Here is an 11492-nt window from a genome sequence, read left to right as displayed (position 1 = left end):
TTCCTTAATATATATATTCAAATTTGCAAACTTTAAAATTTTAAAAACACACTTGTGAGGAGATCATATGTTTATTTATAAATCTCATTATCAACTAATATATTAATATATAATTGGATGGGGTATACATATATATTACACACAATATCAAAATATTAAATATATATAATTTTTTTATATAAATATTTTCTAAAAACTTTGAGAATAATATAATTAAAATGATAATAGAAATCATTTCATAACATGTATAATATCAGGAATCTTAATGTAAAAGTCTCAACTCCATATTCTCTCGGGTTAAAGTATTTCATATATAGCTGTTTTTCACTCGTGGAGTTGGAAGAAAATTATACACTCTTTGAAAATGGCTAGTAAAGCAGACAATCAAATAACCTAATATTGAAAATAAGATAGGATGATTTACAAAGAATAAACCCATTTTTTTTTTTTTTTTTTTTTGTTTTTTTGTTTTTTTTTTGTTTTTTTTTTTTTTTGCTTGGCTGCAAAATTGTTTTTACATAATCAAATACCTCCAATAAACTTTGAAAATGTAACATTTTTTTTTCAAAGTTTATTTATTTTTTTATTTTTTATGAGGTAAATCTATTACATTAATAATTATAGTAGAGATATTAATACTCTACATCTTTACAATCAAACTTCAAACAACTTTGCAGCCAATTTTCATTTTTTTTTTTTTTTTTCAAAATGGGTTTAATCTAGTAATCAACCATTTCTTAATAATCAATAAAAGCTTATAAGTTGTTTTCTCAATTCTTACCCCTCACTCACAAAATTTATGTGAGTAACTATTGCACTTTTACAAATTAATTCCCTCAATTATACATGTTATTATTTATTCAATCAATATCACTTTAATTATATACTCATAAAAGTTTTAAAAAATATGTATTTGAAAACACACAATTATATATTATTTATAACTTATATCCCATCAATTATATATTTTTTATTAAATTGATAAAAAGAATAATAAATAAACATCTATACAAAAAGACTTCATTTTCTTAGTAGTTTGCAATTTAAATATATACGGAATATTAAAATCTAATCTATTGTGATAAAATGATAAATAAAAACTAATGCGTGTCAGGAGTTTTTGACTCCTTACTCTGCCATTGAAAAAGAAAAATAAATATTATTATAGAAATATATATATATTTTTTTAAATTTTAAATTTTTTTTTTTTTTTTTAGAGATAAACCCTCCCCCAAACCTGAATATGACATTGTTTTTAATTTTTTTTTTTTTTTTTTTACAAGAAAAATAAAGAGTACATGATGAAAGAGATATCACCTGGAATTTATTGAAGATGAGGAACAAACACAAACCATTTCGTAACATGTTGAATCAATGATGACTTCAACGTCTTCTTATGAGTTGAGGGTTGGCTTCCCATCCAATTTTCTTATAAATTGGCAAATAGGGTCTTTTTTAGTCAGATTCCCAATACCATTACCATGACGCTGCGCTTGGAATAGTTTCCATAAACGGAGAAGTTGACCTTGTACATATCCACTAGAATGCGTCTCAAGAGTCAATGAGATATCATCCAATGACTCTTTACTCAGCCCATTCTTAATGAAATCAATTTTATCTTCTCTATTAGTGGAAACACATCCCAAAGATCTGCATCGTTTGTTACAAGTCCATCTGGCACATTTATGACAAACATCTAACCCTTTTGCCCTCCTTTTCTTCGCATAGGTGCTTTTTCCTAGTCCGGACATATTTCGAACATATAAGAATTTTGGAACTTCGCCACCTATTCGAACCTTGGCTTCAATTATAAGACGAATATCCTCCGGAATTCCTTTTTGCATAAGAATTCTCAATCTTTCACGTCTGCATTCATAAATCATTCTTCGAACTTTTTTAGAAACAGAAGAACAAATATATTTTCCATGTTCTTTGATAGCTTCTTCCATTTTGAAAATAAAGAAATATATTTTTTTTTTTGATCAGTTATTGTGGGAAACCAATTTAACCGACTGTAAGAGCCACGGAGTACCGTTATCCGCCACTTAACCGGGAAGTGTCCTAATTTTTGCAAAAATAAAATAAAAATATAAGTAACAATTAAGTTGGATCATATAAAGGCATAAACTCTTCATTAAGAACTTCATTTTCTATAAACGGTTTAAGTCTTTGCCCATTAACTTTAAATACATTATTATTTTTAGGATTTTCAACATCAACAGCACCATTAGGATAGACAAATTTAACAATAAATGGTCCAGACCATCGCGATCTAAGTTTTCCTGGAAACAAATGCAAGCGAGAATTATAAAGTAAAACTTTTTGTCCGATTTCAAAAGATTTTCTCATAATATTTTTATCATGAAATGCTTTTGTTTTATCTTTATAAATCTTTGCATTTTCATATGCATCATTTCTTAATTCTTCTAGTTCATTTAATTGCAATTTTCTTGATTTAGATGCATCATCTAAATTAGTATTAAACGCTTTAATTGCCCAATAAGCTTTATGTTCAATTTCAACAGGTAAATGACAATGCTTTCCAAAAACTAATCTGTATGGTGACATCCCCATTGATGTTTTAAATGCAGTTCTATATGCCCATAATGCATCACTTAATCTTAAAGACCAATCTTTTCGATTTGGATTGACTGTTTTTTCCAAAATTTGTTTTATTTCTTTATTTGCAAGTTCAACCTGACCATTCGTTTGAGGGTGATATGGAGTAGAGACTTTATGTGTAATACCATATTTTCTTAACAACGAAGAAAATGATTTATTTATAAAATGACTTCCCCCATCACTTATTATAGCTCTAGGTATTCCAAATCGACTAAAAATATTTTCTTTCAAAAATTTTATCACAACTTTATGATCATTAGTTCTACATGCAATTGCTTCAATCCATTTTGAAACATAATCGACAGCTACTAAAATATAAGTGAATCCAAAAGATAATGGAAATGGACCCATAAAATCTATTCCCCAACTGTCAAATATTTCAATAATCATGATTGGATTTAAAGGCATCATGTTTCGTTTTGAAATTGAACCCATTTTCTGACAATTTTCACAAGATTTGCAAAATGAATGTGTATCTTTGAATAAAGAAGGCCAATAAAATCCACATTGAAAGATTTTTGCAGCTGTTTTCTTTGACGAAAAATGACCTCCACATGCCTCAGAATGACAAAATTTAATGACACTACTTACCTCATTGTCGGGTATGCATCGTCGAAAAATTTGATCAGGACAATACTTAAACAAATAAGGATCATCCCAATAAAATTTTTTGACCTCTTTCAAGAATTTATTTTTATCTTGTGAACTCCAATGAGAAGGCATTTTATTTGTCACAAGAAAATTTACAATATTAGCAAACCAAGGCATAGTAGTAGCATAAAATAGTTGATCATCCGGAAAATTTTCATTTATTGGTATTTCATTTTGAGATGATTTAGAAATTATTCTTGATAAATGATCGGCTACTACATTTTCTTTTCCTTTTTTATCTTTTATTACAAGATCAAATTCTTGTAACAACAAAATCCATCTTATTAATCTCGGCTTAGCATCTTGTTTATTTGATAAATATTTTATGGCAGAATGATCAGTGTAAACAATAGTAGTAGAACCAATTAAATAGGATCGAAATTTATCTAATGCAAACACTACTGAAAGTAATTCTTTTTCAGTTGTTGAATAATTGATTTGAGCACTATTTAAGGTTCTACTTGCATAATAGATCACATAAGGTTTACCTTCTTTTCTTTGTCCTAACACGGCTCCTACAGCATAATCACTTGCATCACACATTAATTCAAATGGTAAAGACCAATCAGGAGGTTGTAAAATAGGTGATGTAGTTAAAATATTAATTATTTTTTTAAAAGCAGTTTCACATTCTTGAGTCCATTCAAATTGTGCATCTTTTGTTAAAAGATTTGAAATTGGTTTCGATATTATGCTAAAATTTTTTATAAATCTTCTATAAAATCCCGCATGACCCAAAAATGATCGAATTTCTTTGATCGTGTTTGGTGATGGTAGATTAGCAATAACATCAACCTTAGCTTTATCAACTTCAATTCCTTTTTCAGATATGACATGCCCTAACACAATTCCGGATTTAACCATGTAGTGACATTTTTCCCAATTTAAAACAAGATTTTTTTCTTCACATCTTTTTAAAACTTCTTCCAAATTTTTAAGACAGTTTTCAAATGAGTTTCCAAAAACAGTTATATCATCCATAAAAACTTCCACAAATTCTTCAATCATGTCACTAAAAATACTTAGCATGCATCTTTGAAAAGTAGCCGGGGCATTACATAAACCAAATGGCATTCTTTTAAAAGCAAAAGTTCCGAACGGACAAGTGAAAGTAGTTTTTTCTTGATCTTCTAATGATATTGGTATTTGATAATACCCCGAATACCCATCAAGAAAACAATAATAAGGATTACCTGCCACTTTCTCTAAAATTTGATCTAAAAATGGTAACGGAAAGTGATCTTTTCTAGTTGCATCATTTAATTTTCTATAATCAATGCACATACGCCAACTAGATGGAATCCTAGCTTGTAATAATTCTCCCTTTTCATTTTTTATAACAGTGATGCCTGATTTTTTTGGTACTACTTGTGTTGGACTTACCCATTTACTATCCGAGATTGGATAAATAATTCCGGCATCTAATAGTTTTAAAACTTCATTTTTAACAACTTCTTTCATGTGTGGATTTAATCTTCTTTGTGGTTGTTGATATGTTTTAGCATTTTCTTCCAAGTGAATTCTATGTGTGCAGATTAAAGGATTTATACCTTTTATATCTTGCAAAGTCCATCCAATTGCATTTTTGTGTTTTTTAAGTAGTGTTATTACATCTTCTTCTTGTTTTGGTAAGAGGGTAGAAGATAATACAATAGGATATGTTTGATTTTCACCAAGAAAAGCATATTTTAGTTCTATTGGCAAGGGTTTTAATTCAAGTTTTGGATGATCATTTTCTTTTACTTCTTCAAGTTCATTAATTTCTTCAAATAACTTTGATTTAAAAACATTTTTTGAATCAAAACTTTCCACTAAACAAACTTCAGATTGTTGATTTAAGTTTTCTTGGTGTATATTTTCTTCCACAATTGTTTCTATTGCATTATCATCTTCATCTTCATTAATACTTGGTTGTTTACATAAATTGAACACATTAAGTTCTAAAGTCATATTTCCAAAAGACAATTTCATTATTCCATTTCGACAATTAATTAAAGCATTTGAAGTTGCTAGAAATGGACGTCCCAATATTACTGGAATTTCGTTATGTACTTCTATTGGTTGTGTATCCAAGACAATAAAATCCACAGGATATATGAATTTATCGACTTGAACTAACACATCTTCTACGATACCTCTAGGTATTTTGATTGACCTATCGGCTAGTAAAAGAGTAACAGATGTAGGTTTTAAATCTCCCAACTTAAGCTTTTCATAAACTGAATAAGGAATTAAATTCACACTTGCTCCCAAATCTAACAAAGCTTTTTTAATTTTATTTTTTCCAATAATACATGAAATTGTTGGACAACCGGGATCTTTATATTTCAAAGTAGAATTATTTTGAATAATAGAACTTACTTTCTCCGTTAAGAATGCTTTCTTCTTTACATGCAATTGTCTTTTTACAGTACATAAATCTTTTAAAAACTTTGCATAAGAAGGCACTTGTTTAATAGCATCTAATAATGGAATATTTATTTTTACTTGTTTAAAAACTTCATAAATATCAGAATCATTTTTTTGTTTTTTATTATTAACTAATGCATGAGGGAAAGGAACATGCTTATTTGACTCACATATTATTTCAGATAATTTATCATCAACTTTCTTAATCTTAGGACTCAAAGTATCATCTTTCTCGAAAGTATCAAGATTTTCATCCTTACTCTTTGAGTTTGACTGATATTTGTTTTCATCACTATATGGATCATTAACTATTTTACCACTTCTAAGAGTAATAACAGATTTTACTTGATCAAATTTTTCTTGATTTTGATTTTTAGGATTAGGTTGTGGTTGAGATGGAAATTTTCCTTTTTCATGAATATTAAGTGCAGATGCAAATTTTGCAAGAGTTTCTTTCAAATCATTCATAGATTGAATGTTTTGAATATTGATAGACTCTTGCTTTTGAATGTATGCATGAATTTCATCTTCAAAATTTTTTCTTGGAGGTGGGATATAAGGAGCATAACCTTGATGATTTTGGTTATTTTGAAAAGGTTGTTGTGAAGGTTGTGCATTATTATCGTTCCTCCAACTAAAATTGGGATGATTTCTCCAACCAGGATTGTATGTTTGTGAAAAAGGATCTAATGTTGGTTTTTTAAAATTGTTAACATAATTGGCTTGTTCATGGAGACATTCTTTAAATGAAGGCAAAGTAGGACAATTTTTTGTAAGATGATCATGTGTGTCACATATATGACAAACAATTTCTTGAACACTTTTTAATTGATCACTCTTTTTCATTTCTAATGACTCGATTTTTCTTGCTAAAGATGCAAGTTTAGCTTGAACATCTACATCATCTTTAAGATGATAAATACCACCCCCATTTGTTGAATTATTGGTTTTACTTGGTGGTTCAATTGAGCCTATATTATCCCAATTTTGAGCATTTTCTGCTAATGACTCCAAATATTCCATAGCTTCATTTGGGTTTTTATCTTCAAAAGTTCCATTACACATGAATTCTATCATTTGCCTATCTTTAGGTATTAAACCTTCATAAAAGTGAGAAACTATTCTCCATATTTCAAAACCATGATGTGGGCATGTATTAAGTAACTCTTTATATCTATCCCAACATTGATAAAATGTTTCCCCTTGTTTTTGAGAAAAAGTTGTAATTTGTCTTTTAAAAGAGTTTGTTCTATGGGAAGGAAAAAACTTTTTTAGAAATTGTTGTTGCATTTCTTCCCATGATCTTATTGAACTTGATCTCAAATTTTGCAACCATGTTTTAGCTTTATCTTTTAAGGAAAAAGGGAAAAGCTTTAATCGAACAGTATCCATGCTACAATTTTGATCATTATAAGTGTTGCAAACCTCCTCAAATTCTCTTAAATGCAAATATGGATTTTCAGAATCTAAGCCATGAAAATTTGGTAAAAGTTGAATGACTTGTGGCTTAAAATTGAAATTAGATGCATCTGGAGGAAAAACTAAACAAGATGGTGTACTAGTTCTTATTGGATTCATATGGTGCCTAAGTGTTCTTGGTTGTTCATAATCTTGATGATGATTATTATTATTATTATCATCTTGATTATTAGAATTATCGTCCATGTTTAAAATATTTTCAGTTACTCGAACAAGTCTACCACTTTGTTTACGACTCCAAACAATCATACAATTAAAAATAACATACTATTTACATAATAACAAAATTAAACTTAATTTATACCTCCCCGGCAACGGCGCCAAAAACTTGCTACAACTTAAATTGTAATTCACCCAAGTGTAGGTTGTCTGCAAGTAATATACTCGTGAGTACGAGATCGATCCACGGAGAGGATGTTGTAAGTTTAATTTTAGCAATAATATATTATAGATAAAAATATTATTATAAAACTTCAAATACACAAATTATAAAATTGTCAAGGTTTCAAAGGTTCATTGTTGGTTTAATTAAGATTGCTAAATAAAAATAAATAAAAGAAACTAAAATAAAAATAAACATAAAAGAACAATGAAATATTTAAACAAGTATATCATATAATATAGTTCCCACTATATTAATATCAGATTAACCGATATTTAATACATGGTACCCATAATATATATATAGATGAATAAATATAAACATAAAAAGAACAATTAAATATTTAAACAAGTATATCATATAATATAGTTCCCACTATATTAATATCCACCGATATTTAATACATGGTACCCATAATATATATATAAATGCATAAATATAAATTGACATAAAAGTAAATGTTAGATCAAATCACAATATTTTATTTAGAACAACCGGCAGAGCCACGCTATCGTCTAAATAAAATATATGACTTTATGTTAGATGCGATAAAGTAAATGTTAGTTGCGGAAAAGTAAAAGTTAGATGCGAGAAAGTAAATGTTAGTTGCGGAAAAGTAAATGTTAGTTGCGATAAAGTAAAAGTTAGATGCGATAAAGTAAATGTTAGTTCAAATCACAATATATTATTTAGAACAACCGACAGTGTCACGCTATCGTCTAAATAATATATATGACTTTATTATAAATAGATACATATATTTATAGTATATAATTATTGTAGTAATTATTGTATCATATTTGACAACAAATCAAGGTAACCACATTCAAGGTACCAAGCATTTGATGTAAATAGATAACAACAAATCATCCAAAATTATACCTACAAATAAAGATCAATTAGTAAAAATAAAAATAGAAAAGAAAAGAATATACAAAATATAGACAATCTTACTTGACCAACAATGAAACCTTTTCACCTTGACATAAAAAGATTTAGCTTTCCATGAACATGAAACTCAAGAATAAAGATAAAAGAAATTTCATACTTGAACTTGAGAAACTTGCACACTCAAACTTTTATTCTCACACACACAATATTTATTTTACAAATGAAGAATTCTCTACACTCTTGCACACTACAAAGCTTATACAACACATCTATTTATAGGCCAAATGAGAGGAAGAGTCCAAGGCTTATTAAATGTGAAATAGTAAAGTTGGTGGGTGCTTGTCTCCTTGAATGTCAATACCATGACCCAACTTTAATTGGCATGTTTGATGCCTTAGACCACCGATTCAGCCTTTCTTTTCAACATAGAACACGTAGGATATTTTGTGTAGATGTGTTTGGACAACTCATTCACCCCTTTTGGATAAAATATGAAATACTTATGATATTTTTACTCCAAGCTGGTCATAGTAAAAGTAAATCTATCTCCATTTTGATGTTTTATTATTTTGATCATCTTAATGAAGTTTTTGGAATTTCTTGTCTTCTACAAAGTTGAAGATGCCTCTTTTGTGATTCTACAGGTTTTGAGATTACTCCATTATGACCACTGTAGCTTGAGTAATTTTATTTTTACCAAACCTGCGCAAACCGTAAAATACAACATTTTAGTAAAACATTTAAATATAAACACATAACACTAAAATAATACAACTTCATAATTTTAATTAAACTTAAATTTTAAAACACACTTTTTAACATATAAATAATTACAAATTTTAAGTTTCATCACCAGTCGGGCTTTATTTCTTACCACTGTCCCATCCTCATTCAATTTGTTGCGAAACACCCATTGGGTGCCTATGATGTTTTGATTTGTCGGTCGAGGGACTAGATTCCACACTTTGTTTCTAGTGAACTGATTTAGTTCTTCTTGCATTGCTTCAATCCATCTAGCATCTTGTAATGCTTCATCTATGTGTTTGGGCTCTAGCTGTGAAATGAAAGCTGCATGCAATAGCTCATCAATAAGTTGATTACGTGTACGAATAGGTGCAGAAGGGTTACCGATGACCAGATCAGGTGGGTGATTTTTACTCCACCGAAGATTTGGTCCGAGAGGATTTGCGCCTGTTTGAGTGTCTTCCTCATCCATGATTGCATTGTTAGGTTCAATAGCACTCTCTCCGATTATCTGTTCGTCATTGATGTGATCTACTCCTCCTTCATTGGGTTGAATAATCTCTTCTTCTTGCTCATCTCTTGTGTCAGGAGGGTCATCACTATCACTTTCATCCTGTAGAACGGTTGATTTTAGCCTGCTGGCTAAATCTTGAATGTCAGTTTGAGACTTTCCTGCACATACAGTAGTTTCATCAAAATAACATAAATGGATTCCTTATAGTCAGTGATCTTTTGTTGAACACTCTGTAAGATCGGCTGACTGAGGAAAATCCAACAAATATGCCTTCATCTTCTTTTGCATCAAAATTTGTCAGGCGATGTTTTCCATTATCATGAATATAACAAACTCAACCAAATACTTTAAAATACGATACATCTGTTTTTGTGCTATTCCAGATCTCATATGGTGTTTTGTTGTGTCTCTTGTTAATCATAGATCTGTTTTGAGTGTAATATGATGTGTTGATTGCTTCTAACCAAAGTCTTTGAGATACATTGGAATCAGCAATCATAGTTCTAGCTGCCTCCTTAAGAGTTTGATTTCTTCGTTCAGCAACCCCATTTTGTTGTGGGGTCCGAGCAGTAGATAACTCATGCTTGATGCCCTGGTCATCTAGATAGGATTCAAGGGTTTTGTTTAAAAACTCAGTGCCTCTATCACTCCTGATCCTGTCTATCCCAGTATGTTTCTCATTTTGCATACCCGTTTGAAAATTTTTATCAGGTGAGTAGTAGTTTGATCTTTGGATGATAAGAAAATTATCCAAGTAAACCGAGAGTAATCATCCACAATCACTAAGGTATATCTCATTCCCCCTAAGCTCCTGATCGGTATAGGACCAAACAGATCCATATGTAACAGATTCAAGCATTTGGAAGAAGATGAGCATCCTTTGTTTTTAAAAGAGGCTCTCACCTGTTTGCCCTGCTGACAAGCGGAACAAACTCTATCTATTTTAAAATCACCTTTGGGCTAGCCAAGAACCAACTCATGTTTACTCAGATGCTTAATGGACTTGAAATTTAAATGGTTGAGCCGTTTATGCCATAACCACTGCTTATCATTCTGAGCAACAAAACAAGTAGGAACTATCGGTTGTTCACTTTGCCAATTCAGCCTATACGTGTTTTGTTCTCTTAGTCCGATTAGCATAATATCGCAGTTGCTAGATTTGATCAAGCAAGAATGTTTACGAAATTCAACAATATAACCATTGTCACATAGTTGACTGATGCTGATTAGATTATAACATAAGGTATCAACGAGCAATACGTCATTAATGATAAAGTTACCATGAGTTATCTTACCCTTATCCACGGTCTTACCCTTCGCGTTATCGCCAAAAATAATCTTAGGCCCTTTGTATTGTATGATTTTGGATAGTAAATCTTTGTTTCCAGTCATGTGTCTAGAGCATCCGCTATCAAGATACCACGTTGACCTTTCTGTTGCACTATTCTTCTCGACTGATTTTACTGATAGTACCTATAAGAAGAATGTACAACCATGGTACCCTTATCTATTTGGGTCAGAATTGGATTAGACCTTTCGGAACCCACACCTGAATTACTCTAACGGTTTTACCTGTGTGAGTGTTTTTAAGGTGAGTCGGTCGAGGTACACGATGTGAATTTGTGTGTAAGCTAGGTTTTACAGTGTACTGTTTGAACTTCTGATCTGTGTTATTCAGTCTATATCGTTTTTTAATAGGCTTACAATTGAAGTGTTGGTTATGTGTCACCCAATGATTCCTATACTTGAGTTGACTTGGTTCAAACCTTGATTTTTTGAACTTAGTTTGGTTTCCAATTC

At 30.2% G+C, this 11492-nt stretch overlaps 1 non-coding gene across 1 annotated transcript; it reads left to right on the top strand.

Annotated features, from left to right (window-relative positions):
• Positions 1–6817: 6817 nt before the first annotated feature.
• LOC140876867 (small nucleolar RNA R71) lies at positions 6818–6928 on the top strand. The gene has a single exon (XR_012149098.1). It is a non-coding gene; the product is annotated as a small nucleolar RNA R71 (small nucleolar RNA).
• The last annotated feature ends 4564 nt before the right edge of the window (positions 6929–11492 follow it).

The sequence above is a fragment of the Henckelia pumila genome, chromosome 1 (genome assembly GCF_033568475.1).
Source record: "Henckelia pumila isolate YLH828 chromosome 1, ASM3356847v2, whole genome shotgun sequence".
NCBI classification, from domain to species: Eukaryota; Viridiplantae; Streptophyta; class Magnoliopsida; order Lamiales; family Gesneriaceae; genus Henckelia; species Henckelia pumila.
Note: the sequence above shows the minus strand (reverse complement) of the source record. Positions and strands in the feature narration are given on the sequence as shown.